We start from the raw sequence: 13314 nt of genomic DNA, 5'->3' as shown, positions 1-13314 counted from the left end.
GCAGGAAATTGTATTTGTTAAAATTCTCATCTTCTAACCACTATAACTGTTTTTTTTCCTGCATACGGGCAGTATTTTTTGCACCGTGTTCTGAAGTTTTTATCGGTACCATTTTTGTATTGATTTTTGCGCGTACGCCATTGACCGTGCTATTTAATTAACAATATATTTTTCTAGTTCGGACATTTCCACACGCGGCGATACCACATATGTTTATTTTTATTTACACAGTTTTTTTTATGGGAAAAGGGGGGTGATTCAAACTTTTATTAGAGAAGGGGTTAAATGACCTTTGTTAACTTTTTTTTTTTCACTTTTTTTTTTGCAGTGCTATAGCTCCCATAGGGACCTATAACACTGCACACACTGATCTCCTATGCTAATCCCTACAAAGCCATAGCTTTGCATGGATCAGCGAGATAGGGGCTCAATTGCTCAAGCCAGTAGCTCAGGCTTGGAGCAATCAATCTCCGATCGGACGTGGTGGAGACAGCTAAGGGGACCTCCGCTCGCGTCCTAGCTGATCAGGACATCGCGATTTTATCACGATGTCCCGATCAGCCCGACTGAGCTGCCGGGAAGCATTTACTTTCACTTTCAGACACGGCTGTCAACTTTGATCGCCGCGTCTGAAGGGTTAATAGCACGCGGCACAACGGTCTGTGCCACGCGCTGTTAGCCCAGGGTCCCGGCTATGAATAGCAGCCAGGACTGAACCGGTGTGACCCCATTTTAAACACCGGCACTGGGCGTAGGGCGTACAGGTACGCCCTACTTCCTTAAGGGGTTAAAGGGATGTTTAACCTAAATGTTTTAAATGGTTAGAGATATAGAGATAGATACTGAAATGTATTCTTTTTTTTTCTAATCTGTTTTTAATTTGTGATTGTGTTGTTGTTTTTATAAATTTCCATTTCCGTACATTGTTATTGGGGCTGCCATTATTGGGGCAGGAACTAATAAGGCTAGTGGCCAGAATGAAAACTGTTAGATTCCAGGATTATTTTACAATACTGAGTTAGATGTAAAATGTGGTGAAAAAAAATTACCCAAAATTTGTAAAACATGGGTGAAATGTATCAAATTGCCCAAAGCAAACAATCAGATTGCTTCTTTCATTTTTGAAAAGGCCTCTGAAAAATTTAAGAAGCGATCTGATTGGTTGCTATGGGCAACTTGACAACTTTTACACTGGACAGGTTTTGACAAACCTCGCCCTATATATTTAACATAAAAAAAATACATGTTTTAGACAGTAGATCATTTTCTGATGACACATTCCCTTCAATGTGTTCCTTGATATACAACAAAGCTGTTAACATTACTATTTTACTGTTTACTATACTTACTTCAATATCATTTAAAAATTAATAGTTGGGACCATGGCTAACATATCCGGTATTCTAGTGTCTCAATAGACAAAAATCTTCAATAACCATCATTAAAGGGATTTTCCAGTAAATATTTTTAAATCCTGATTCAGGCTGATGGTTCTGTAAGAGACCATATACTTACCTCCCTAGCTCCCCCACAACTACTATGGTGTCAGGTTAGCCAACTACACTGCACTTCTTTGTGTTGATATCTGCACAAGGACCTTCTCACTCCGCCAGTCAGTGACTGCAGCAGTATCTCACTTCAGCTATCAATTGGCTGAGTAAGTAGGTTCTTGTGCAGACACTGACACAAGGAACTGCAGAACAGTAGGGACCAACACCCCATTAAAGGGGTACACTGGTGGAAAACAATATTTTGCAAATCAACTGGTGCCAGATAGTTAAACAGATTTGTAAATAACTTCTATTAAAAAATCTTAATCCTTCCAGTACTTATTAGCTGCTGTATACATGAGTTGTTCTTTTCTGTCTGACCACAGTGCTCTCTGCTGACACCTTTGTCCATGTCAGGAACTGTCCAGAGTAGGAGCAAATCCCCATAGCAAACCTATCCTGCTCTGGACAGTTCCTGACATGGACAGAGGTGTCAATAGAGACCACTGTGGTCAAACAGAAAATAATAATTCAACTTCCTCTGGAGCATGAAGCAGCTGATATGTACTGGAAGGATTAAGATTTTTTAATAGAAGTAATTTGCTAATGTGTTTAACTTTCTGGCACCAGATGATTAAAAAAAAAAATTCCACCAGAGTACCCTTTTAACCCTTTCCCGACCTATGACATACATGCACGTCATTGGTTGGCTCCCATTCTATAACATCATAGCGGGTCGGGCCCGGCACCTAGCAATGGCCGGGACCCGTGGCTAATAGTGCGCGGCACTGATCACGGTGCCGTGCACTATTAACCCTTTAGATGCAGCGTTCAAAGTTGAAGGATAGCCAGAGGGTCCCTACCTGCCTCCATGCTGTCCGATCGCCGAATGACTGCTCAGTGCCTGAGATCCAGGCATGAGCAGTCAAGCGGCAGAATCATTGATCACTGGTTTCCTATGAGAAACCAGTGATCAATGTAAAAGATCAGTGTGTGCAGTGTTATAGCCCCCTATGGGAGCTATAGCACTGCAAAAAAAAGTAAGAGAAAAAAGTGAAAAAAGATCATTTAACCCCTTCCCTAATAAAAGTTTGAATTACCCCCCTTTTCCCATAAAAAAAACTGTGTAAATAAAAATAAACATACATGGTATCACCACCTGCAGAAATGTCCAAATTATAAAAATATATAGTTAATTAAACTGCACGGTCATTGGCGTATGCGCAAAAAAAATCCAAAGTCCAAAATAGCGGATTTTTGGTCACTTTTTATATCATGAAAAAATTTATAAAAAGCGATCAAAAATTCCGATCATTTGCCGCTAAAAACTTCAGATCACGACGCAAAAAATGAGATCTCATATCGCCCCATATGCAGAAAAATAAAAAAGTTATAAGGGTCAAAAGATGACAATTTTAAACGTATATATTTTCCTGCATGTAGTTATGATTTTTTCCAGAAGTACGACAAAATCCAACCTATATAAGTAGGGCATCATTATAACCGTATGGACCTACAGAATAAAGATAAGGTGTCATGAAGCGGTTAATCACTACATTCATGCTTTCCAGTGTGTTCAAATCGAGTGCTTCCTGAACTTGCTACATGTTTCACATGTTTGTTTTGTTTGTTTTCTGGTGGCAAATAACACTCTCATAGTTGTATACTGGATGAATATACAAGTTGAAATGTGGTATGAAATGCCATCTTAAGAGTCATCTTAAAGAATATGACCTCATTGAAGATAAAAGTAGACAATAATTAGCTGTAGCTATTTTCCCACTTTAACAAACTAAGCCATTTCAGTGTGCATGTACACAATACGAGATGTGCAGTTGAAAACCACATTTCAAAATAATGGTCTTTTCAAGGAAAACGGCTTGCAGCATTTTTGCTGCATATTTCTTGGTGTTAAGGCACAAGACCTTATGTAAGGGTACCCCAAATTACTTGCATTGCTATCCAGTAAGCAAATATTAGGTGTCTGAATTAGCCAATATTGTAGGGTGAAATGTGATTCTTTGTACAGCATTGGTAACAAAGAGGTTAAATTACTTAATAGGTCAATTATGAACCAAAATCCCTTCCTCTAATTGTTCAATCAGAATTCCAATCTAAGGACAGATAATTTTTCTCTTTCAGGTCACAGACCTCATCTCTAGAAAAAAAATTCCTATTAGATAGGACCAGAAAATGTTATATTTTTTTTAAAACTATTAAAATAAAACTTAGTTTCCCTAAATTGCCAATGTCATTATCATCTCTAAACATGGCATTTAATCTCTGAGACCTTTAGACATTGCCATCTTGGTGGCTGCAGCTGGAACACCCATTGTCTGATTGAACTGTTGTCATACATAAGAAAAAATCCTTAGTATATTTGTGGGTACCATGTTACTCTACAGACATTATCTACAATGCAGAATAGATTATAGTTATATGATCAATGGGGGTCCAACCACTGGGATACCCATTGTTCATCAGAATAGGTGTCTCCAAGTATTCTTCCTTTTCAATAAACGACAGTCAAGTTATTCAAATTCTACAGGACTTATGGTTTTAATCAAGTACGGTACTTGGCAATCTTTGGTAAGCCCATAGAGTTTGGAAGTAGTAGTAGTGTCCATACTCGACCACTGCTCCAAACAGAGGGACCTCCATTCTCGTGATCAGTCAGACCCCAAAGATTAGTCACTTATCCGATGATTTACATCAGACAAAAATATAATCTTTAGCATTGAAACATAGCTGAATACACATAAACATTTAGTAAAGGGTGATGACTTCTTATGATGTTGAGACTGAGTTCTTTACAGTCACTTGTGTAGCTATAGACAAGGTTTTGAAGTGAAGTTGGGTTCAATTACAGTGGGACCAAAATCCACAACATTGAAGTGATTGTACCACAAACCTTTCTTTTCTTAAGCCCATGCAGTTTGCCAACCTGTAAAACTTTTTACTTCTTTTCTCTATTAGAAATAATGCTTATTTGTACTTTGTATGGTTTGCTTCTTAAGTATTTTCATTTAGCAGTCAATATATTGTATTTTGGCAGATGATATCCCACTATCTTTCAGTCTTTCTAGTTTACATTTCATGTTTTAATTACAATTTATTTGTTATTAAATAGAACAAAAATCATTGATATCCAATCAATGCACATTATTTAAGACGAGAAACGAAAAACATATCACCTCTTGTCAGAAAAGATATATTTTCCCCCTAACTTGGGGCTATGCACTCATGACATGACAGTTCTCAGGCTACAGTATTTGCAAGTGGATGAAAATAAAAGTAAGAGAATAAAGTCAAATAAAATATGTGTAGTTGCCTGTAAATGGGAGCCCACCACAGGTGAGAAATGAGAAATTTCGAGGTCAGTTGAACACTGTAAAAAAGAAGAAGTGCCGTTTAATGTAAATGTTTTCAAAGATAAATCAATCATCTCATCTCAGCAGAACATTAGCTCTGGGGTGTCCTAGAATCAAGTCCAAATAATTCAGAGTCATCAGACTCACAGGAGCCGATAATAATGATGTGGAGGATTTCAATGAAAAAGTGGTTTGCCCGTTTTGTGCCCTGAGCAAGTCCTTTAAGTGTGTTTATTTTGCTTTTATTATTTATAACTTTATAACCTTTGTCAACAATGTTAGTTCTCATGTTTAAGCCTGAGCCATATGCACAGAATCTGTGGCAGAACACAGATTTGAGTCCCAACAGATCTCTTTTACGATGCCTTAGGCACTCCATGCCTCTCTGTGCAGCACCACATACAGGAGCTATGTACTTCTAGAAGTATTGATACTAGGAATTATATACAGCATCTGACAAAGCATGTCCCAATTTTAATCATGGGCATACACAAGTATGGTAGGGCTTCATACAAGTCGATGGGAGTCTATGGGGGCTGTCCATTGCCTGTTGTGAGCCTCTAGTAACAGAAAGATCCAGGCAAATTACATAAAGTGGGGGCAGGACTATAGTCAGACAGAAAAGAAATTCAAAAAGAAGCTTCCTCTGTAGTATACAGCAACTGATAAGTACTGGAAGGATTAAGATTTTTTTAATAGAAGTAATTTACAAATCTGTTTAACACCTGTTAATTTGAAAACATTTTTTTACACCGGAGTATCCCTTTAACTCTGTTTTTAGTTGAACACCTTTAACAGCGATTACAGTCTTCATCTATTTCATCACAAGACTGCAATTTAACAAAATGTGAAAAATGTGAATTGCACTGTATGTATTTCTTTTCTATTTTTCTATTTCTTTTCAGTCTGAACATAGTCCTCTCTGCTGATACCTCTTTCCATGACAGGAACTGCCCGAAGCAGGAGAGGTTTTCTATGTGGATTTTCTCCTGCTCTGGACAGTTCCTGACGTGGACAGAGGTGTCAGCAGAGAGCACTGTGGTCAGACAGAAAAGAACAACTCAACTTCCTCAGTAGTATGCAGCAGTTGATAAATTCTGGAAGGATTAAGATTAAAAAAAGTGAAGACAGACAGGAAGCGGTCTTTGAAAGAAATTATGCCTGTTTTTTTTTCTTTCCTGAATAACCCCTTTAACTTACCTCCAATTGGAAATAAATTAACTACAATGACATATAGTTTAAAAAAAATAAAAATAAAATAAAATATATATATATATATATATATATATATATATATATACATAGATGCAAATCATAAAATGTTGCAGTATCTTGTAATACCTTTTTTATTGGACTAACAGCATTTTGTAGAGACAAGCTTTCGGGATTCCTCCCTTTATCAAGTCCAAAGCATTTGGACTTGATAAAGGGAGGAATCCCGAAAGCTTGTCTTTACAAAATGCTGTTAGTCCAATAAAAAAAGGTATTACAAGATACTGCATCATTTTATGATTTGCATCTGCATCACTGGACTAATACGGCTACTCAAATTTATTATATATGTATATATATATATATATATATATATATATATATATATAATTAGTGGGGGGGGGAAATGAAAATGTATTTTAGTGTAAGCTAGCATGATCTGCCCCAAACTTTAACCTAATGTGATACTTTTCCATAATGGAACAATTTTTTAAGATATTTTTCACTGCCATCACTCATACACTTCCAGCAGCACTCCACTCAAATGCAATCAGTAAAGATTCTAAGGCTTTTTACTCTAAATTCCCGGTGTAATGTGAACTCATCAGAACTAATTCATTTTCTCTTTAAGTAGAAGCTTTCCCTTTTAAAAGTATTATTGGAGTTGACATACAGATATTACTTCTTATGCCCTAGAGACTTTCTGACTGTGTTACTTACCTACAAATAACAATTATATGTTATTAAAAAGGTTTGAACATATATTGCTGGGGTGATTAGAAGCTGGATGACTTTAGAGGCTGAAATCATATTTACTTCAATTATATTACAACAAATTTGTTGTGAATGGGAATAAGTAAATACAATTGTTAACTAGTTATGGATGGGATTCTTGCTGCAAACAGCATGGCTTCATTGACAGTTCAGACAATACACAATAGACATAATATATATGGCACAACCAGTGTTTGAAGATTATTTTTTGGGTATTTTATGAGTACTAAATAACGTATGTGAGATATTGTATGCAGTTCTGTGCTGCCATCATTTTGCAGACTAGAATAATGGAATTATAGTGACTTTGTTCATAGGAAGATTGTCATCAAAAGTGGAACATCATTTTCACACAATTTAACTCACCAAGAGACACAAAGCATGGATACACAGTAAAATGGCAGTTTCGGTGCAGTTGGACTAAGCCAAAAGCGTTTCTGTTATTTCTAGACATGTCAAAAGTTTTGATCAGTCGGGGGCTCGTTGCTGAGACCTCAACCGATCCCTAGCTGGCTGTGCGCTTCCCCCACTTTCTTGGTGCTCGCCCTGACTCAATACAGGAGATTGGCTCCATGATAGTTATTGAGTCAGAGTGTGCACAAAGCCAGGGAATAAAGCGTGCTTCTAGCTATATCTAGGGTTCGGTGAGGGTCTCAGACCTAGAGCTATCAAAACCTTTGACATGTCTGCATGACATGTCAAGATTCTTAAGAAATGACAGCATCGCTTTAGAGTCTTTCTCTGACTCAGGTCCCCTGGTCCAGGGGCTCACAATATACACAGTCTATGGGCACTTGGGTCCAGGGCAATCATACAAAATACATTTATAGATTCTTGTGACCAAGTTCTCTAAGTTATACTAACTCTGGCATCAAGAGATATTCAAAGTTATACTTGACCTTTGCTCTCTCTCATGGCCATGTAGCTATTGTACTTTGGCTGTTCACTGTTAGCAGTCATTTCTCTCAGGCCACACACAGTCTCTCTCTCTGGCTCAGTATGGCACAACTTCAATTCTACTTTCAGCCACCATTATTGCGCACATTCGAATGGGAACCTTTCTCTTTTATGTGATGGGTACAAACAGTCACTTGCCATTGTATTGTAAATGCACTTGAAGTACATCATGCAGTAAATGTAGTTTGCACCAAAAATGTCATTTAACAGCACATCAACATACAGACTATAGCATGAGAAGACACATCCTTATAGTACTCCCCATTTTCACTCTCCTTACACGCTTTTGAGAGAAGTTTTTAAGTTTTTGTTTTTAATATTTGCGTTTATATTTTTTGAAAAGCTGGAGATGGAAGTCTAGCATGTAGCATAGTGTAGACATAACTCCACATTTCGACCTAAGACACATCTATCAGAGGTCAAAACACAGTAGATAAAATAATCACGATTCTTATCCAAACAGGAGTAAAAAAATATATAATTGTATAAAATCTAGCCAGGGATAATATAAATAAAATATACACTATAGACATCATGTAAAATAAATATTTTCACTCTAGATCACTGACCCCCTATTTCTTTTCTTGTGCTTTATAAACAGATTTACAACCTTGAGTCAAGGGGTTTATAACTGATGTAAACCACAAACTTAATGGAATAAATATACTTGTGGTGTCAGTGCTAATATTATACTGGTGTTATTTCTATTTTAAACATATTTCGATAATTGTAGTACTTGAGTATTGATAGTATACCTTTCCAATTAAGATGCTGAATATTCTGCCTTTTTGTTGTTTTTTATTATGTATCATTTATGCTGTGTTATATGTAGAGGGTGGGCCATTTATGTGGATACACCTTAATAAAAGGGGAATGGTTGGTGATATTAACTCCCTGTTTGTGGCACATTAGTATATGTGAGGGAAGAAACTTTTCAAGATGGGTGGTGACCATGGCGGCCATTTTGAAGTCAGACATTTTGAATCCAACTTTTGTTTTTTCAATAGGAAGAGGGTCATGTGACACATCAAACTTATTGGGAATTTCACAAGAAAAACAATGATGTGCTTGGTTTTAACATAACTTTATTCTTTCATGAGTTATTTACAAGTTTCTGACCACTTATAAAATGTGTTCAATGTGCTGCCCATTGTGTTGGATTGTCAATCCAACCCTCTTCTCCCAGTCTTCACACACTGATAGCAACACCACAGGAGAAATGGTAGCACAGGCTTCCAGTATCCGTAGTTTCAGGTGCTGCACATCTTGTATCTTCACAGCATAGACAATTGCCTTCAGAAAGATAAAAGTCTAAGGGGGTCAGATCGGGAGACCTTGGGTTCCATTCAACTGGCCCACGACGACCAATCCACTTTCCGGGAAACTGTTCATCTAGGAATGCGCGGATTTGACACCCATAATGTGGTGGTGCACCATTTTGCTAGAAAAACTCAGGGAATGTGCCAGCTTCAGTGCATAAAGAGGAAAACACATAATCATGTAGCAATTTCGCATATCCAGTGGCCTACATGATGATGTGTTTCGATCTTTATGCACTGAAGCTGGCACGTTCCCGGAGTTTTTCCAGCAAGATGGTGGACCACCACATTATGGGTGTCAGGTCAGAGCATTCCTAGATGAACAGTTTCCTGGAAAGTGGATTGGTCATCGTGGGCCAGTTGAATGGCCCCTAAGGTCTCCCGATCGGACCCCCTTAGACCTTTCACTTTGGGGTCATCTGAATGCAATTGTCTATGCTGTGAAGATACGAGATGTGCAGCCCCTGTAACTACGGATCAAACAGTAAAAAATAAAGTTTCCCCCCTCACATATGCTAATGTGCCACAAACAGGAAATTAATATCACCAACCATTCCCATTTTATTAAGGTGTATCCATATAAATTGCCCACCCTGTAGTTATCATACATCTTAATGTCACCATCTATGTTTCCACTTACTGAATAGATGTGGTGGTAAGGATGGTATACCCCCCGGTGTTTCTTGCGATCTATGTGCTGACAGCGCTCCTTTTGCTGTGTTTGTAGAATTGTGCGCCGGGACACTGCCCGGCCGGCGGTGTCTACAGCCGGCTCCTCATGCTACGGCTGCTAGTGACATCACTACAGTTCCCAGTGTGGGCCAGAACTAACGCGTTTCGGAAAATAGGGATTTAATTTATTCAGAGATCTCTGCTTTATTGGAAAGGTATACTATCAATACTCAAGTACTACAATGATCGAAATCCGTTTAAAATAGAAATAGCACCAGAATAATATTAGCGCTGAGACCGCAAGTATATTTATTCCATTCAGTTATAAAAATTAGTGGTATAGCAGGGAGCCATTACCGGATGTCGTAGCAGCCAGGATACATCCATAATAAGCACCAGTGTTCAAAAACCTACTAGTATTAAACCACAAACTTGCCAAATGAGCAAATAAAACACTAAGTAAAATGTTTGCAGTAAAAGATCACTATCTGTTTCCTATCTATTGATGCCCTTTGCTAATTTTAAGAGAAAAAAAAAAAACACTGAAATCTTCTGAAAGGAAAAAAGGCCTATTTCAATATCTCATTGTTTTTCTTCCAGATCCTTCTGTTTCTAGTGGTAATTCTCAAGCCTCCATCTGTCTGCTCTAATAATATGTAAATAATAGGTCACCGGCTCTTGAATATGAGGCGGCCTCTAATGACCTGACCAGAAGATAAATGAGAGGCAAATAAGATAGGTGCTTTGTGATCTAATTCCGCCACTGTTATTAGAATTACGAAGAAACTGCTTTGGGCCCCAAAGTCAAATCATACATTGGTGTGAAAGTTATTGTTTTAGGATCCACTGAAGGAAAATAAGAAGCTATCACCATCCACAAGATATTTTAATAAGTCCGGCTGGATTTCAGGGACAATAGGTCTTGCCAATTTAAACACACTTAATATCCATGCATACCGTGCAGATACTGTCAGGAAAATGGAAAACTTGAAGAATCTTATACAAATGAAAAGGCAGAAGGAGAGGCTCAAGGAAAATAATATGCGATATTAACCAGAGGAGTCACTGCACATAGCCCACTGAAGACAATTGTTTTGTAGGGAGCAGGCTGCACCAAAAAGCTAGCAATTTCCAGCCTGCATTATTTATAGCCAGCCTGTTACTTCTGAGCAGTCACAGACCATTCTAGATAGTCTATAACTATTATACAATTATGCAATTAAAAATATGCAAAAAAAACAAAAACAAAAAAAAAACAAGGACTTCAATTAAAGATTAAACACACTACAAAAAGGCATCTTTTTTGTAGTGTTTTTCTGGTGTTTTGTTACTTTTTTTTTTTTGGTCCTTATATTGTAACTTTTTTCTCCAAAGAACAGCACTTTTGTAAAGCAACGCACTAGTAAATATTTGTAAAATGCTATTAAAATTATTCAAATTCATAAAATATGACAAATACATAACATTGGACAACAATTAAAATAGACAGAAAATTTATAAATGACTGACTAATACAAAGAGAGAAGAACCTACGGGAAAGGGATTTCAATCTACAGGAGAAGAGGGGGAAGGACTACCGTATTTATTAATTTAAATACATCAGAATGGTATTTTAAATCCCCCCCCCCCCAAAAAAAAAAAAAAGCTGGCATACATTTTATAGCATAGAATCACTAAAGACTGAGGTTTTACACTCCAGCCTGGCAAATTTTTGATGCTAGAAAACTGGCATACTTTGTTGATACCTTTTTAGACTCTTATTTGAACTAAGTTCAGCAATGGGATATGGTTTAATAAAGGCCATGACTTCTGTTGGATTGTAATGCAACACTCCTCAGAGATCATCGGATAAAAAACAAGTGTGTACAATCCCATATAATTAAAAGACACCTCCAGCCATTTATCATTGGATAAGCTAATAAACCACTGCTTCCAGTCCAAGTCACCATATTAGCCCCATAGAAGCTTTAACCTTACCCCAAATGTAGATGATCGCTCCCCCACATGAAATAGATCTATATACACATGTTGGTGGCTAGTTGAACAAGCTGCATAAACTCTTCTAAAAAAAAATACTGCACAAATCTCACCAGCCTATATTGAAATCATAGGGGGAAAACATAGATATCAGTTGCATGTAGATATCTACTAAAATACTTTGAAATATTGGCAGTGTGTATACTTAGAGGGAACAATTACATACCCCAGTTAAGTCTTGTATAGGTGAAGGTGGTTCAGAATTCTGGGGGCCTCCGCCAAAATACTTTGGGGATAGTACCATGTGGCCCTGCACCATCACCATTGACAGCAATGCAGGGCTTGCAGACTTTCAAGCAAAGAATGAACATATTCTTTCTTCTCGCGGATCAATTGCACAGTGTGAACGGGTCTCCGGAAGACCCATGCACACAAATGTTAGGGGTTTATACCATGGAATTCCAAAACGCTATTCCACTGTGGAAGTCCTCAGTGTGAACATTCCCTAAAGTGGCAGTGCCTTTTGGGACTTATGGTGCCAATTTAAAGTGGCAGTGACAATAAAGTAAATAAACAGAAATCTATGTTACATAATTATGCAAATGAATGTGCATAGACAGTAATGAACTGAGCCGGGCAATCCTAATTTAGTCAGCCTGCGCTCGCTTCCTGCCTGTCAATCAGACACTGCATAGATGAGCTAAGGGCGGAAGTCAGCCCCCCTAGCAGGCATCAGTGACGTTGCGCCTGCTGGGGAAGTCTACCTGGTAAGTGAGCACACTGCCAGGCAGACAAAAATATATTTCTAAGGGTAAACACATTTTTAAAGGCAGGAATGGGGTTCGGGATAGATGGGCAATAGGCAGGGACAGAAACATTGTTGTTACATGGTGAGAGCTATTTCTTAAATAAAAAATTCCAAAAAATAAACAGGGGTAAATGCTAAAGACTATGAACACCAACCATAGTTTACATGCTTGGCTTAAAATTATGTTAATACCTTTAGGATTCAACATATTTCATTTGTGTATCCATTTAAGCTCTTTCTGTTGTAATGTCTTCTCAAAATCACTTAGAAAAGCAAGGAAAATGATCTGCAGTCCAGGAACGTGCACAGACATTTTAGGGGCTAAGGGCACTTCTTGTAATTATTTATATAAATGCCCACATAGTGATTGCAGACTGCCCAGGGCACTTATAGGAAGAACATGAAAAGGGCAGGGGCTCAAGCCCCCTTTCTAGTCATCCTGTGCATGTCCCTGCTGTTGCTGTGGCAAGATGATAACAGTTCTCATCTTTCAGGTACAATTTATCAAAATAGAATATGTGATCTGATTGATCACTATAAGCAACATGAGTGACCATTGTTTTCTGCATTACTTCTGCATTTCACAAATGTGAACATCCCTTCTACCACTTCTGTTTGTTTTCATGTATATATGATAGTGGGTTGTTACTATAATATTTACAATTATTATAATGCTGTCAAGCCTGTAACTTAAATTCTAGAGTCTAGAGTTCCATCTTATATTTGGGACCTTT

The 13314-nt window shown here is 37.7% G+C and overlaps 1 long non-coding RNA gene across 1 annotated transcript in view; it reads right to left on the bottom strand.

Moving 5' to 3' along the window:
* LOC130357853 (uncharacterized) overlaps window positions 1-13314 on the bottom strand; it is a 108188-nt gene that overhangs the window by 607 nt on the left and 94267 nt on the right. The window lies entirely within an intron of this gene.

Source organism: Hyla sarda, chromosome 2 (assembly GCF_029499605.1).
Source record: "Hyla sarda isolate aHylSar1 chromosome 2, aHylSar1.hap1, whole genome shotgun sequence".
In the NCBI taxonomy this organism is placed as follows: Eukaryota; Metazoa; Chordata; class Amphibia; order Anura; family Hylidae; genus Hyla; species Hyla sarda.
Note: the sequence above shows the minus strand (reverse complement) of the source record. Positions and strands in the feature narration are given on the sequence as shown.